General features: G+C 36.3%; 1 protein-coding gene across 1 annotated transcript in view; it reads left to right on the forward strand.

Annotated features, from left to right (window-relative positions):
• Positions 1 to 5,590: 5,590 nt before the first annotated feature.
• LOC115217823 overlaps positions 5,591 to 18,297 on the forward strand; it is a 46,003-nt gene continuing 33,296 nt past the window's right edge. Inside the window, exon 1 of the mRNA XM_029787516.2 lies at positions 5,591 to 6,077. The gene's annotated coding sequence lies outside the window, so the exon portion shown is untranslated. The remainder of the gene's footprint in view (positions 6,078 to 18,297) is intronic.

Consider the following 18,297-nt stretch of genomic DNA (forward strand, 5'->3'; position numbering starts at 1 on the left):
TATAAATTTACATGTAAATGTTATATGAGGTCAGACTTCATGCTTTTTTATGGTGCTGGCATGGTAGTGTCGTAAAGAAACTCATTTTGCAACTATGTGGTTCCAGGTTCAGTCCCACTGTGCGGCACCTTGGGCAAAATGTTTTCTAATATAACCCCAGGCTAAACAATGCCTTGTGAGGGAATTTCGTTAGACAGTAACTGTCTGGAAATCTGTTGCATATGTGTACTTGCATTATTTTGCTCGCTTCAGTCATTTGAATGTGGCCACGCTGGAGCACCGCCATATATACTCTCTTTTACTCATTTCAGCCATTTGACTGTGGCCATGCTGCAGCACAGCCTTCAGTCGAGCAAATCGACCCCAGGACTTATTCTTTGTAAGCCTAGTACTTATTTTATCAGTCTCTCTTGCCGAACCACTAGGTGATGGGGATGTAAACACCAGCATCAGTTGTCAAGCAATGTTGGGGGACAAACACAGACACACAAATACATACATATATATATATATATATATATATATACGACAGGGTTCTTTCAGTTCCCGTCTACCAAATCCACTCACAAGGCTGTAGTAGACACTTGTCCAAGGTGCCACACAGTGGGACTGAACCCAGAACCATGTGGTTGATAAGTTTCATGTTGCAAGACAGTGTGTGAGAGAGAATCATAATGCCATAGGAGAGAAATATGTCTGCATGGATGTTGGCTCATTTGCATTTTAATGAGGCTGCAAAGAGAGAGACTTGGAGACACCACTATGAAAGGTTGCTAAATGAAGAGAATGAATGGGTAAAAGAGAGCCTGCCAAATGTCGACTCAACAGAGGGACCAGCTATCCAAGTTGACAGTACCTTGGTTGATAAAACAATTAAGGGTATGAAGACAAGGAAAAGTCCTGGCCCATCAGGAATCACAGCAGAAATGCTTAAATTATCTGGCGGTGTAGGTTATAGTCTAGTCACCCATATAGTCAACCAGGTGATACATGAAGGAGTCATACCTAATGACTGGTGTAGCACCATAGTCAACTGCTACAAAGGTAAAGGTGACGCATTAGATAGGAATAATTACAGAGGTATCAAATTGTTGGATCAGGTGATGAAAGTCATGGAGAGGGTCATAGCCCAACTAATTAGGGAGAGAATTAGTTTAGACGAGATGTAGTTTGGGTTTGTGTCAGGGAGAAGCACCACCGATGCTGTATTTCTGGTAAGACAGCTACAGGAGAAATTCCTAGCCAAAGATAAACCTCTGTATTTGGCTTTCATTGACATAGAGAAAGCCTTAGACAGGGTCCCTCAATCACTTATCTGGTCGTCAACGTGGAAACAAGGGATAGTTGAGTGGTTAGTGAGAGCTGTATAAGCCATGTACAGGGATGCTGTCAGTAAGATGAGGGTTGGCAACATATATAGTGAAGAATTCCAGGTAGGTGTAGGGGTCCACTAAGGATCAGTCCTTAGCCCCCTCTTATTCATCATAGTCATCCAGACAATAACAGAGGAATTCAAGACAGGATACCCCTGGGAGTTTCTCTGTGCTGATGACTATGCTCTAATAGCTGAGTCACTACCAGAACTAGAGATGTTTCAGGTGTGGAAGCAAGGTCTACAATCGAAGGGCCTTAGAGTCAATCTAGCAAAAACCAAAGTCTTAATAAGTCGGAAGGCAGACAAATCACAACTCCTTTCATGTAGATGGCTCTGCTCAATCTGTAGAAAAGGCATAGGTAGAAACTCCATAAGAAGTACCCTCATTTCTGCCAGTTTGCTACCTTAAATAATCTTTTCTACTCTAGGCACAAAGCCCGAAATTTTGTGGGAGGGAGCCAGTTGATTAGATTTGAACTCAAAACAAAGACAGACGAAATACCACTAAGCATTTTCCCTGGCATGCTAATGATTCTGCCAGTTCACCACCTTACAGTAAAATTACATTGACTTATGTACTGTTGTTTGTTTCTACCCGATATATTTTTGCCAGTCTCTTCTTATTTGGCTACTTACTACTTGAGTATTAATATGGTTATTATTTGGTTTAAATTGTTGCAGTTTGGCAATACAACTTTGGTAATACAAGTAGTGAGAGACTGCAGTACAGATGTCTGATGAAAGTGAGGACAGGTTTATCAATTAGATAACCTAATTTTCGATTATGTGAAACTGTGCAGAAATAGATATTGTTAAATTCGGGGATGTTCATATCTTTTGCCAATTAACAACACACACTGTATACTTCTTATTCACTTCAGCTTTATTATTATTCTTGTTTTATTGTCCTTTGTCTGAAATCTTTCATCACACGTCCTGTGACCTCTTCAGCAACTTTCCATCCCACATGTCTCCTCCTGGTCTGTTTAGTCAATTCTGTCTTTCTGTTGTGTATATCCTTATCTGCATATATGTTTGTGTCTGTATCTGTGTGCTTGCGCATGTGTACACATGTCTATGTGTGTATGTATATGGGCTTGCTTACTACACAGTACTTGTCTTTTATTTAGTTTTTTGTTTATTTATTTATTCTCATTCCGTCTTTAGTACGTGTATGTATAACTCCTGTGTGTATATGGGTTTATGTATTATACTGATTGTATATGTCTTCTTTTTTTTCTTTTTTCTTTGGGAAAAAGAAAAAAAGACGCAGATACAAACAGTATAATACATAAATCCATACACACACACAAGACACACATATACATAGTTAAGACGGAATGAGAAAAATAAAAAAAAATAAACGAATAAAAAATTGAATAAAAGACACAGGTACAAACAGTGTAAGCAAACACAAATACAATTACATAAAACACACATACTAAACACAGACAAGCGAAAGAACACACACATACACACGTATGCGCAGATAAGAATACACACCACAGAAAAACAGAATGTACTAAACAGAGGTGACATGTGAGAGGGACAGTTGTTGAAGAGGTCACAGGACGTGTGACGAAAAATTTCAGACAAAGAACGCTAAAAGAAGAATAATAATAAAGCTGTGAAAAACAAGTATACAGTGAGTGTTGTTAATTGCCAAAAATATGACCATCTCCAAATATAACAATAATGACCTTATTATATGTGGTAAGAGACGTTGTTTGTTAGCTCTTATTCAGTCCTAGGGTATCAGGTTTATGATCAAGTGTATTCCAGCCATGACATCGTATTTGTGTACTTAAGACTACATTCTCCAATGTGTACTTTCTTTTTAAAGACGTAGAGTGTAATTTAAGGGACATTTGGTTGCGATTTCTAACAAGTCGAGCGACTGCGTCAACGCTTCTTTGTTGGCTCAGAGTAACTATGTGTATAAATATATATCGTGTCTACAATATTCCAAGTGTGGTAGGGCATATCTGCAGTTCGTATAATTAGAAGCTATTCAGTGCTGTAAAGGAACCCCAAGCTTTTCTAGTGTAGAGGAATCGCTAGCATTTGTGTATGTTTTAAATGAATTGTTCATACGTAAAAGTGTACAAATGTGTGGATTTATTTTCTTGAGATTTTCGTGTCATCATGACTGTGTTAATAAGACAAGGTCAAGTTTATTAAGATATGACCATCAAAATTATACGTGATTGTGCTCAGAATACAAATGAGCATTGTAGAATTGCGTAATCTGAATTTTGGAGATAATGTGGTCAGAGGTAACCAACCATATTAGGTCACTACATAGGTTGGTTATTTAGAGAAAAAGAGTTGTGTATTCGGTAGCTAGACATCTTACTGACACAGAGCAAATTTCCATTATCTTTCACTTCAATGGAACATCCTGTCATGAAGTTTCTGAGTTCGGTTGTTGTTTAATCCAAGTCAGCTCTGATCAAGCAGGACTTTTTTTTTTTTTTTTTACCCCCCCCCTTTTGTCCTCTTTTTTCCTTTTACAATCCCTTTTGATGGAAAACCAAACCGCCTTTTTTTACCCCCAAAAGAAAAGCTCTACCTTGTAATTTGTCCTGTCTGTATGCAGCCGTGTGGCTAATAAAGAAACATATATTCAAAAGTGTTTCATCCGTGACCACATCGTCTATTTTTTTCCTTTTCAAACACAGCGTATGGACGTAAAACGAATAAAATATATTAAGGACTACATCATTTAATGTGTCCTTCCTTCTTTAAAACAGTACAGTGATTCAAGGGAGGGCTTGACTGCTGTTTTTAGCATGCCAAGCAACCACGTGAAAGCTCCCATGTAGGTTTGCAGTTAAAATCCTATTGTTGATTTTACCTTTCATCTCACCAAAAGCAATTGCTTTATAAATTATGAGTCTGACTTAATTGACAAGACCCACCTCTTAGACATTCCTTCTACAAACCCATAGACTTAGCCAATAAGTATTTGGCAAGGAACGTGAAATGTTTTGCTGTCTTTGTGCATGATTATTATTATGCTTTCTAGATTATTAGAGATTAGCATTAGAGAGATGGATTGGCAACCCGTCAGAGCGTTGGACAATAAACTTTTTACCGTCTGAGCTCAAATCCTGCTAAAATCAACCTTACTTTCAACATCCTAGGCTCGATAAAATATGTATAAGGAGTTGAGTCGATATAATTGACTCCAAAAGTTAGGACTTAGTGTCGCTGTTAGAAATCAGTATTTTTGGTCAGCTTGACCTCGCAAATAGCAGAATAGTTATATGTTATATGTTCTCCCTATCTCATCCATCATTACACTCTCATTCTGTCTTTCTTTTTTCTCCCATATTCATCGTTATATGTATGTACAAATAAGTGGAGATAATTAAATTACAACTTAAATCCACTAATTAAAAAAAAAACTATAATTACAATTGTTGTCTTATCCAATTTTGATACCGTAAACAATTTTTTAAGAACTAATTCGTTAAGCAACTGTTTTTGTCGGGTTAACGAAGTAGCTTCTAAATTGTCGTTCAACTTGCTAGAAATAACAGCCAAATCTCTCTCAAACCATACACTTCTTTCTTAAATAAAGAATAAACAAATTAGATAAGGAATCGGCAGTTTTGACTAGTCAAAGATCTACTCAATCAAAACTGACCCGATAGGAAACATTCTGTTTTTATTTATAGTTGTTGCCTGCGTAAACTTTCGTACTTTAATCCTCCCATATGGTGTAGTCATCAGCTGTGATTACAACACGTTGAAATGTACAGCATCTGGAGAATTTAATGATGCATTCCGAAAATATAATTAATATTCTCAAATGTTTTCGATTACTAAAAATATGCCATGACACAATTTTTGTTGTTTTAACATTAGTAAATTTGCCTTTCCCTTTTGTTATATTTCCTAAAAGCTGCTTTTATTTTTAACTCTCAGAAATCTATCAGAATCGCTCGCCCACTCGAAGAACTTATATTTACATTCGTATGATAGATAGCTAGATAGATAGATAAAATAACTACTGGCATTAGTAATAAATACATACTACAATATATCTTGATTTTAAGTAAACTAATGTTCTTAAATTGGACTAAAATGAAACTTACAAAAACTCTTCACTTCTTTTATCGACACGAATTTGTTTATTATAATTAAGTAAACAACTCATAGATGTGGGTTTTATTCTTTGGTTTAGTATGAATTTAATGATTATCTATTTTTATTTTCTGTCATCCTAACCTGCCTCAATATCATAAATATGAATGCAAAGCTATAAATTTTTCTCTATCGACACGTTACAACCAAAGTTAGCGAAGAAGACTTGTTGGTTGGTCTGCCTCCACCGTGCTTATTATTTCCCGCAAAATCTTTATCGGGAATCCGCTTTTTTTTTTTTTATCTAGTTAACTAATTATTTATCTAAAACGAAAAATTACGTTTTCTTTTGTTATCAATTGAAACTAAATCGGCTAATGAATGACACGGACTCACTGACCTTTGTTCTACGTAGGAAAAGACAAACAACATTCCTGGCTTAAACTGCTTCGAGTTGGTCTTGTCTCGTTTAAACGCAACCAAACCAACGACTGGATTATATATATATATATATATATATATATTTATCTATAATTATAATAATAATAATGTCTGTTCTTTTGTAAGAAACAGGGGTCTCTAGAGAACCTCTTCCACGATATTTTCCAATGTAAGTTCATGTCTTTTGATTTTCATATTCATTTGTGAATATTTTATTTCAGTGACGTTGCTAATAATGTGCTTTGGCGAAAAGGCATTTAAGACACGAATGTGTTAATATCAGCCCCAAGACACGAATGTGTAATATTAGTCCCAAGACTTGTAAAATTATTTTATTTCGCTGTAATTGAGTAATCTATGTATGCCCTTAGAGAAAGGCATCACTATCGCGATTTTTCTTCCCTATATGTAGATCTGTCGAGTCTTTGGCCTTGTTGTTTTGTTTATTAATTTCTGGCTATCTTAATGCTGATGTTTAGCTCTCAGGCCAACCCTGATTGAGCAGACATGCGATCAAAGGCATTCCAGCCATGACCATCTTGTCTTTTTAATATCATTATTCCAGTGTGTCTTTCTTTATTTGATTTGACAGAGTGATCTGATGTTATATTTGTTCGTCTGCGGTTACGTTCTGAGTTCAAATTCCGCCGAGGTCGACTTTGCCTTTCATCCTTTCGGGGTCGATAAATAAAGTACCAGTTACACACTGGGGTCGATGTAATCGACTTAATCCCTTTGTCTGTCCTTGTTTGTCCCCTCTATGTTTAGCCCTTTGTGGGCAGTAAAGAAATATATATTTGGTTACGACCACGGTAAAGGCTCCTCGTTGGCCGGTCACATCTTTCAAAAAAGCATGAACATCACAGATTGGATTCACCTTCCCCTCTTTAAACCTGAAACAGGTATTGTTTCAGTTCAAGAAATTATTCATTTCAGCTGTTCCTATTATGAAATATAGCCATTTCAGTTCTCTTAAGTCGCTGACATCCTTGAGAAAGATAAAAAAAAAAAATATCGCGAAATATTCTGTTTTCTCCTATTTTAATACTCCAATAATTTAGCGAATTAATTTTATCCAATCTATACACTTCAAATATTATTGCTTAGCCACTATATATATATATAAAGTTATGAGAATTTTTTTAACGTTTACTGTGCTGAACTTTGGCGAAAACAAATAACCATATACGGGCCAGTGAGCAAATTTTTATGTCGTAGGTTGACCTATAAATAGCGACCACGTCTCCCTGAAATCACATAATACCATCTTGAACAGAAAGTTATTTAATAATGCGATCTAAGGTGGCATTTTACCTGAAAATAAGGTTGCATAGTCATGTTGGAATTTCTTTCGTCATAGATTTTCACAATCAAGGCTGGCTTAGACTACACAACCCGTACAAACAAACGAGGAATTTGTTGGATCCAAGTTGTTTCTGCATTCTTGTGTATATTTTCTTTCGTTAGTTTTGGAATAGTTGTCCCTCGAAGTCCCAGACATCATTGGAAAAGAAAAGGTTACAGAAATGGAGGGTAGTATTAAACAGCGGGGATATCGTAATAAGAAAGAAAAAAAATTGAAGAAATAAAGCTACTTTTTCTTTACCTATGAGGTATGGGAATTCGAAGGGCAGCTATTTCAAAACTCTTCCAAAATGTTTAACTTGTTAAACTACGAAGGCCGAGGTCATTTTTATTTTACACTGAGAGATGGCTATGCAAATTTGTAGGAGTGAAGTCGCGCTTGAGTTGACCCCGATTACATGTGGCACCAATCTGTACTTTTGCTACATGTCAGCTACTTTTGTTTTTGTATGGTACGTAAGACACTCCAACCCTGACGGAATTTGAGTTCAGAACATACAAGGTGGTGATATTAATTTAAACTCCTGCCTGGAAAAGAAAAAATTAGAGTTCTGCTTTTTTGTTTTACTGACTATATATCAATTCTTACACTCTCATTGCATTTACTCAGAATAATATTTATTCTTTGGCTCTAAGTGAGCGAATGTATGATTAAAAACATTCCTTCAAGCCTTGAGACTATCCCACTTTTTTTCTACATCAGGTACAACATAAACCAATCTATCCTTTATATTTAAGACAGTAGAACGTGAGTTAAGTGATGAAAGTGGGGATTTGGTCGCTATTTCTAGATGATCGAATAACCATGTAGATGCTCTCTCGTTGGCTCAGTATTTGTATTTACAGAACTCAGTACATATTTGGGAATAAACATCATATAATAGAAATATTTGTTTATATCGTATTTGATGGCATAACATACGCACAAGCATACTAGATGCAACTTAATTTCATTAATGCATATCTAGAGGTGGGGGGGAACTTTTACGTATCAAAGTATGTAATGTAGTCCCAACTTCGCATATAGGACCCGGGATGAGTTTCTCTTTATTTTGGGGACTCTTTTTTTTTTTTTTTTTTTTACAATAAAGTGTTTTGTTTGCCATCTATACGGCATGTTTAACGTTGTAGAGCGGTTGTTGCTACTTAGTTATACGAACTATTTAATCTTTTGAACTCCCCCACTTTTCAGTTTTCGAAAGTATTGTCCAAAGATCTATACTGAAATTTTGAAAAGGAAGAAGAAAAAATATATCCTAAAACTTTAACTGAAAACATCCGAATGGACAAGGGATCTAAATCTACTGTATTCATAACCTTGTTGGTTACAGAAATATATATTTCGTTACAGATTTATTATTCTTGCAGTTGAAATGCAACGGTTAGAAGTGAAATGTCCAATTTAATACTAATTACATTTAAAGAACTGCATGAACGATCGTCTTAATATTTTCTCTGGTCTTGAATCCATTTTCCACAAAGAGAAGTAACTCCTACTGGATACTTTGTCGAAATCAACAGGTGTCTGGAAACCTGAAAACATTTTTCTTCAACGTTGACCTCATAATATCAGTATAAAAATATATAGCGGGGACAGAAGTATAGTCGATTACATCGACATCAGTACTGGACTAATGTTTTATTTTATCGATCCTACCTCACCGGTATAGGATGGAAAAGCTATATTGACCTCAGCAGGACTGAACTCAGGACGTAAAGAATTGCCGAACAGTACTGACACACATCGATTACGTGTCATTCGTGATTGTTATTATCTTGTTCCCTTATTAATTTTGATCGGTAGATATGATGAAAGGCATTCTAAAACTTCTATTTAAGGGCTACCGAGAACTTACATTCTCTAATGTTTCCTTTCCTTTTTAGCTGGCATGATGTAGTTTGACGGAGATTTGGCCCCTATTTTTAGTAGGTCCAGCATGCATATATAGCAGGGATTGGGAACCTTAAAATGCTGTCCCCATTTAAATAAGATATCACAATACCGCCAGCTCACGAAGTACCCTAAAAACCCATTTAAAAAAATACAAATATTTCAAAAACATTTGCTTTCAACACGCCATAAAAAGTATTCTGGGTTAATCAATGGCATAAATTAACCAGGTTTTTAATAATGTTATTTCTTAAGGTAGCATGCACACCTTGTATTTCTCAGCACAGATGTACCAGCCACAGGTTCTTACATTTGTTATTCTCCCTCACCCTCTGGCGTAGAGTGACTTTTAGTAGCTCAGTGTTGGTGACCCATGCATTTGACAACTTTTAAGTACTTTTCTCTTATCTCTATATACATAAACGGCAAAATGTCTGTGTGTATGTGTGTGTGTGTGTGTGTATCCTTTATACAAATCCACAATTTTTCAGTTAGAGGGCTCGCACTTTCTATGGTCATTCAAAACCGTCCAAAGGTGGTCGTGCACATCTTTACATTTCCCCAGTCACCCCGCAAAGCCATTAAAAAATCAATAGAAGTGACTTTTTTGTGAATTTTCTATCCAAAATCCAATCAAAATGCCTGAAACTTGATACGCCAATTGAATGCCAGCTAGCTGTATGTGATTGGTCGGAGATTTGGACAGTACTCGCGTGTATGTGTGCACGCACGCAGCTGTATATGCATGCACAAGCGCTATGACCTGGCGTTGCCGGGTCATAGTGCTAGTAACTTTTAAAATTCTTTACTCTCTTATAAGAGCAGAAACAAAATTAAAGAAAACTTATTCCTCCTTAACGAAACTTAAGTACTCCAGTTTATTGGAATGTTCGTTTAAACCAGGGAGGGACAACTTTTTGTCAGCTGGGGGCCGCATTGTACCATTTCCGAGTGGGAGAGGGCCGCATGATAAAACATGCATGAAATATTACTTGCCCATGTTACACTGAATTTTTCACAGTTCTTCTTAATTTTGTCTTAGTATGAAATTAGTATCCTAGGAACTCGTTGAGGGCCGCAGGTTGCCCATGCATGATTTAAACCAATGTTTCTCAACCATTCTTTTACCCTATGGGCAGACCCCTTTGATTTCTATTTTACTCGGATGCACCTTCATAACCACTCGACGTTTAAAAGATCCTAGTTTATTTTTATAATTAAATATTATTAGGAATTGTATAAAGATAGTTAAAACATTTTGTATATTGTTGAGGGTGGCCCAAAAGTTACAAAGGTGTTAATTCATTTATGTTGTTTAAAATTTACGAAAACTTAGCACCACATACAGCATATATATATATGCGAAGGTAAAGAATACATACACCCGGTGTTTTGGGTTAGGGTTGCTCCTAAACAGATATATATATCGTTTTAAAAAAACATAAATCTGAAAGCAGAAGCACACTGTATGATGTAGAGCAGTATATATTAAAAATGGAGAAAGGCAGTTTATGAGATTACCTTAGGTTTCCGTCCATAAAAGGTTTAGCTTTATGAAGTATTATCAGTTCCCAAAAACCTGTTGGTCCATGACCTCTTAAAAATAGGTTTTTGGGATCTGACAATATGCCATAAAGCTAAACCCTTTATGGACGGGAAACCTAAGGTAATCCCATAAACTGGTCTTCCCCATTTTTAATATATATATTTATATTATATTTACATTATATATATATATATATATATATATATATATACATGCTTACAAGAAATATATGTACATTAGAAGTGAAAAGTAACAATTTGTGAATTACAAATAAAAAATATATAATTAAAATGAATTTATTCAGCTTTTAGACTCCTCTGTGATTTTTGGGCCACCCTGTAGAAGCAAACCCCAATTTATTGTACATAACAAAATCTTATATAGATTCCCAAAAATATATGTGCCCCAGTTGAAAACCACTGATTTAAACTAAATTCTATGTAGTTATTACTAGCATGATCCTTGGATATCTTCCATTTAATAAATGTTCTTGTATTTTATGCATAAATTTATACATCATCGTAACATTGTTTCATCATGTTAAAAAATTCGGTCATTTCTTCAATTTTGTTCCACAGTTAAGCTTGTTTAAAGTGTGTCATTTGACAAACCAATGTTGTGACAAGTAAGTTAATAAATATAATAATAGGTTTCATTATGTAAACAGGAAGAAAAAAGAACTCAAAACATGAGTATATATATATATTTAGCAGAAGCAACAAAGTACCTCAATGGCTGAGAGTTTTGTGTGTTAACACTTATCAAACTATTTATACATTGAGGGGTTGTGAATTTATATTATCAAAATTTAATAATGGAAATGATTCCAAAATTTTCGCTCAATATTGAAAATTTTGTAGTTATGCTTGGGTGACTATCTTTACTGATAATCGGATATATCTCTCTCTATATATATATATATGTATGGTCCCATGCCTGAGGCAACTAAAAAGCACCATTCAAGTGTGGTCATTTACCATGTGAACTACAATGCAAAAATTATGAGAAAGATATCGTGTATAATTTTTTTTTTTTTTTGTGCAGGGGTTCCTTGAGACATGTAATTTATTTTAAGGGTTATGCAAAGAAAAAAAAATGTTGAGAAACACTGTCTTATTTGGGAGTGGGTGAGAGTTGGCAAAGAGTATCCAGCTGGTGAAAATCCTCAGTGAATTCTGTCTGACCCATGCAAACATGGAAAGGCAGATATTGAAACATTAACCTCATCTCTGCTGTCTATCTCTTCGCAACTTTAGTACAAGGACCTGTTCTGCACCCCACCCCCATACTTTAATCCCTCAATCCCCAGCATAAAACTGATCCCTCTTTCCCTTGAGGTTCATAGTTTTGCAAACTGCATGGCAATCTCTATAGTACTAGTGGCCAACACACAAAAATCACTCAGCCCATGCTGTAAAGTGATTGATGTTATGAAGGGCATCCAGCCATAGAAACCATACTAAAGCAGGCATTGGAGCACAATGCAGTCCTTGGACACATTGGATCCTGTCAAGCCATCCAATCCATACCAGTGTGGATGTTAAATGATGAGGATTATGATCTATATTAACCCTTTAGCATTCAGATTACTTTATCAAATGTAGTGCTTATTTAATTACTTGGTTTTCAACTAATCATGCATTATATTGTAGCTTTGAGACTTTGATGATGTGGTTGTTTATTTTTAGAATGACATTGTAGAATAGGTGTGAGAAGGTGGATCAGGCTGGTTTGAACATGACTGACTAGCACTTTGTCGGTTACAACAGTGAGAGTTTCAGTTGATTCGATCAACAGAACAACCTCCTTGTGAAATTAACAGACAAGTGGATGAGCACTCCACAAACGCATGTACCCTAAATGTAGTTATCACTGGCATCCGTGCTAGTGGAGCACTAAGAGCACCATCTGAGTGTGATCGTTGACAGAGAAGCTAACTGGCTTCCGTACCGGTGGCACGTAAAAAGCACCATTCGAGCGTGATCGTTACTAGTGTTGCCTTACTGTCACTTGTGCCGGTGGCACGCAAAAAAACGTTTGAGCGAGGTTGTTGCTAGTGCTGCTGGACTAGCTCCTGTGCAGGTGGCACGTAAAAACACCATTTGAGCGTGGCCGTTGCCAGTACCGCCTGACTGGCCATTGTGCTGGTGGCTCGTAAAAGCACCCACTACACTCTCTGAGTGGTTGGCATTAGGAAGGGCATCCAGCTGTAGAAACTCTGCCAGATAAGATTGGAGCCTGGTGCAGCCATCTGGTTTGCCGGACCTCTGTCAAATTGTCCAACCCATGCTAGCATGGAAAGCGGACATTTAACGATGATGATGATGATGCAACATGACACAGAATGTGATAAGACTGGCCCTTTGAATAACAAGTACTACTCATTTTTGCCAGCTGAGTGGACTGAAGTAATGCATTGCCAGGAATTGGACTCATGACCTTGCGATTGTGAGCTGAACACCCTAACCACTAAGCCATGTGCCTTCACTTGTTGGAACATTACACAGGTTGAATATCTGAACCTGATATGGCTGGTTTAACCCTTTAATGTTCAGATTACTCTGTTAAATATAATACTTTTTCACTCAAATTGTTTTGAATTAATCACACATTATCTCATAGCTTTGAGGTTTCAATGATGTGACTATTTATTTTTTAGAATGTCAATGTAGGTTAGGTGTGAGAGGCTAGATATGGCTAGTTCAAATATAAAACATGTAGAATATTTGGGCCAGATATGGCTGGTTTAAACACTAAAGGGTTAAATGCTAAAGGGTTAGGCACAATACAGATGAAATATGTGTGTTATTTCCTATTATAGATGGCTATTCAAATGCATATAACATTTTAAAAAGTAAAATATATCCTTGTAGCTGTCTGATCTATAGAAACTGACTATATTTAATTATTTTCGTTCTAGTTCCCATTTATTACTATACTTCTTAAAATTTTCACTTTCGTTTCCTCAAACTTCTATAATAGGAAAGCAACCCACATATCTACAAGCTTTAGCTTAGTTTCATAAGTAATATAAGGATCTTTTCGGTTTGAATGGCAGTTTTTTCTAGCGGTGTCATATGAAATTGTCACCCATAATTATGACCCCAGATTCGATCTATTGCATTTCAATCTCTTTTAGGGTTAGGGTTAGGGGAAGGGTATCTTTTTTCTTCACAAATGTAAATAAACCCAATCTGTTTCTTAAACGAGGGTCATATTCATACGGCACAGAATGCTTTTTAACTAAATAGACGTCACTGATTGGTTGAAATTGCAGAAATTAAAGTAAAAAAACAACAAATATCTTACAAACTATAGAATTTTCTCAATAAAGCCAAGAGAAAAAGATGTTTTATAAACACATTCTACCAGTATACAAAGTTTAAAATTTTTTAGTTACCTAGAAATTATGTTAAAAACTGCCGTCCAAACTGAAAAGATCCTAACATAACTCTAAATTTGGCACAAAGCCAGCAATTTTGAGGGGAAGGGTAATCATTTTACATCAACCCTAGTATTCATCTGGCACTTATTTTTATTGACCCTGAAAGGCGAAGTTGACCTTGGTAACATTTGAACTCAGAACAAATGTAAAGAGCAAGAAGAAATACTGTTAAGTATATTTTTGTCTTGCTCAGTAACAATTCTACCAGCTCACTGTCTCAGTTTCATAACTAATATAACACTGTGAAATGAGAGATGTTTGGAGTGGGGATGGGGTGTGGCTGAAAGAATATATAGTAAGTACTGCAGAGTTTCTATAAATAGTTAATTGCCTGTGCATGAGCTTTCTCCTACCCCAACTCTCTCTCTCACACACATACTCACAGGTGTGATGGATTGTATATTACTATCCTTCCACAGCTGTTGCCTTTCTTGTGTAGCATTGATCAATGGTAAGATATATGGTAACTTGTACAAAATGCCAACTCAATTTATATAATGGCATTACATCTATGTGGAAAAAGAAGAAAATCGGTATCACTGTTTATCTATTTATCTGACATATTCAATATCCCAAATAAAATGATAAAGCAAAAATAAAGAGATTATATCATTCCTTTATTGAATTTCCCAAGTGAATTCTTGTTTTCTCTGTATGCTTGGGCTTGTTTGTGTGTGTATATATGTGGTGGATCGAGATTTGTTGATTGGCAATTTTGAAATTGGATTCACATAATGATTTTTTTGGTTGTTTTTTTGTCTTTCACTTTCTGTGTCTGGTGGAAGAGAGAAGTGCCCTTGGCCTTTTCAGGACATACTAGGCCATTGACACCAATATTAATCATCATCATCATCATCTAGAGTTTGTATTCTAAGCTAGCATGGGTTGGATGGTTTGGCATGATCCAACAGGCTAGAGAACTACAACAAGCTCCGTTGTCCCTTTTGGCATGGTTTCTACAGCTGGATGGCCTTTCTAACGCCGACCACTTTACAGAGTATATATTAATATTCTCCTTAAACTGTTGCCAGATGATACTTGCAGTAAAGATACAAACAGGTGGAGAGTTGCAGATGGTTATCATTCTCTAAGGTGGTGAGCTGGCAGTATCGTTAGCATACTGGCTGAAATACTTAGTAGCATTTCATCCATCTTTATGTTCTGAGTTCAAATTCTGCTGAGGTTGGCTTTACCTTTCATCCTTTCAAGGTCGATAAAATAAGTACCTGTTGAGTACTGGGGCTGATGTAATTACCCTCGCTGGTGAAAAAGTCTCTCAAGGGAGATCTCTTGATCGACAACATCACTGAGCAACAGCAAAAAGTGGCGAGCTGGCAGAAATGTTAGCACGCCAGGCAAAATGCTTAGCAGTATTTCGTCTGCCGTTACGTTCTGAGTTCAAATTCCACTGAGGTCAACTTTGCCTTTCATCCTTTCGGGGTCGATTAAATAAGTACCAGTTATGCACTGGGGTTGATATAATCGACTTAATCCATCTGTCTGTCCTTGTTTGTCCTCTGTGTTTAGCCCCTTGTGGGTCATAAAGAAATAGGTATTTCGCCCGTCGCTATGTTTCCGCCGAGGTCAACTTTGCCTTTCATCCTTTCGGGGTCGATAAATTAAGTACCAGTTATGCACTGGGGTCAATGTAATCGACTTAAATCCCTTTGTTTGTCCCCTCTATGTTTAGCCCCTTGTGGGCAATAATGAAATAGGAAACATGTGAGGGTTGCTGACAGAAAATCTTTCTCATTGAATTCAGACTCTAATCATTATATCACATTGACTGAGAATCCTTTTAAGAATCAGTCAACATCATACTTGCAGAAATCCTGAAAGATCTTTGGGCACAAGTCGAAATATGTTTGGCTTTTGACAAATAATAGTATGAAAAACTATAAAATTATTTAGAAGTTATGAGAACATCTGAAACCTTATAATCAATGATGACCATGATATTTGTATTTCAGAGTAACTCAATATCTTGTGCCATAGAAATACTATGTTAAACATCTATTGAAAGCTAATATCTTTTTGTCACCACAAATCAAAATATTTGCTAGATTATTTTAAAATGCCTAGACAGCCCAATACTATACTGACAGATGGTCCAAATTTATTGAAAAAATTTTTCTTTTGTTTCATACATCTCATATTGAATGCTTTTGTCACTATAAAGGGGGATTTTTTTTTTATTGAAATATTTCAAAATACTTAACAGATGAATGTGAAACAACCTTGTATCACTTAGTTTAACCAAATCAAATTTTTAGTTTTCATTCTTTTAGCATGTATATTCAAGGGCTTTTATTTATTGTATATGACAATATGAGATCATTTGATTAATTTCTTTTATCTCTTTTACTCTTTTACTTGTTTCAGTCATTTCACTGTGGCCATGATGGAGCACTGCCTTTAGTCGAGCAAATTGACCCCAGGACTTATTCTTTGTAAGCCTAGTACTTATTCTATCGGTCTCTTTTGCCAAACTGCTACGTTACGGGGACGTAAACACACCAGCATCGGTTGTCAAGCGATGTTGGGGAAACAAACACAGACACATAAACACACATATATACATATATATGACGGGCTTCTTTCAGTTTCAATCTACCAAATCCACTTACAAGGCTTTGGTTGGCCCGAGGCTATAGTAGAAGACACTTGCCCAAGGTGCCACGCAGTGGGACTGAACACAGAACCATGTGGTTGGTTAGCAAGCTACTTATCACACAGTCACTCCTACGCCTATTGATTCTCTCAAGGATCAATAGAATACGAAACTTTGTCATAATTTGTAAAGTTTCAGGTTAGAATATAATTCATTGTATATGTTTATGCTTACATTATCATCATCATCATTGTTTTAATGTTTAGTTTTCCATGCTTGCATGGGCGAGACAGAATCTGATGAAGCAGATTTTCTACAGCTGGATGCCTTTCCTGTTGCCAACCCTGACCTGTTTCCATGAAAGTAATATTTCCCCATGGCTGAACATGTTTATACAAAAGAATGAAAATGAATGACTCTGCTTATGCAATGGTTATGCTCATTTACAATTATCATATGATGTCAAAACATCTCTCTCTCTCTCTCTCTCATACACACACTCTGCACTTCTTTCAGTTTCTTTCTACCTAATTCACTTACAAGGCTTTGGTCGGACCAAAGCTATGGCAGAAAATGTGTACAAGATGTCATAAAGTGGGAGTGGGCCTAGAGTCATGTGGCTGGGAATCCAACTTCTTAACCACTCTGCCCTGCCTGTGCCTCACAACATACACAATAAAGTTTGCTTTAAGCTGAACCTTCAAAACTGACTACGTTTCACATATCACAAAATATGGTATTGTGAAATTATTTTGCTTCTTCCTCTTTGTTAACAAGAAAACAATACAGTTTGCATCTGATATAAGACTTCTTTCTTTGACATGGTGCTTTGATTTTATTAATCCTTTTGATACCAACCCTCTTGATGCTGCCCTTGGTTATATGATACAAACTTTCTGGTTTACTCTCGGAGTGGTTGGCGTTAGGAAGAGCATCCACCTGTAGAAACTCTGCCAGATCAGATTGGAACCTGGTGCAGCCATCTGGTTTGCCAGCTCTCAGTCAAATCATCAACCCATGCTAGCATGGAAAGCGGACATTAAAGGATGATGATGATGTAGTGTATTTAACAGAAATACGGTAACAAAAGGGTCAAACATGGTAATTTATCTGTTCCTTTCTAATCCTCACAGACCCACCTCTGAGAAACACTGCTCTAGCTCACTGGACCTTTTCCTACTGGCTCTAGAATTGAGGAAGTATTTACCCTAGCTAGGGTTCAAATTATAAATTAAGTTTATCTCAATGTGGTGAGCAAAGCAATCTACATTCAGTCAACAAGTAAGCAGACTATCATATGTCTTACAGTACTCCCTCCTTCTCACACTGTATGTATATCCATACATGTGTATGAAACAATAGTTAAGAACCTAAATTTGATTGCTAGAAAACTGGTTAGAGCAGGATGGGTAATCATGATTATCTCATGTCATACACACACACATACATATACATACATATGCCAGCTTATTCAAATTAGTTCTGTTTTTTTCTGGAGCCTACACTGTTTCATCTGTTTTATTAAAAGTAT

This window comes from Octopus sinensis, linkage group LG1, assembly GCF_006345805.1.
Source record: "Octopus sinensis linkage group LG1, ASM634580v1, whole genome shotgun sequence".
NCBI lineage: Eukaryota > Metazoa > Mollusca > Cephalopoda > Octopoda > Octopodidae > Octopus > Octopus sinensis.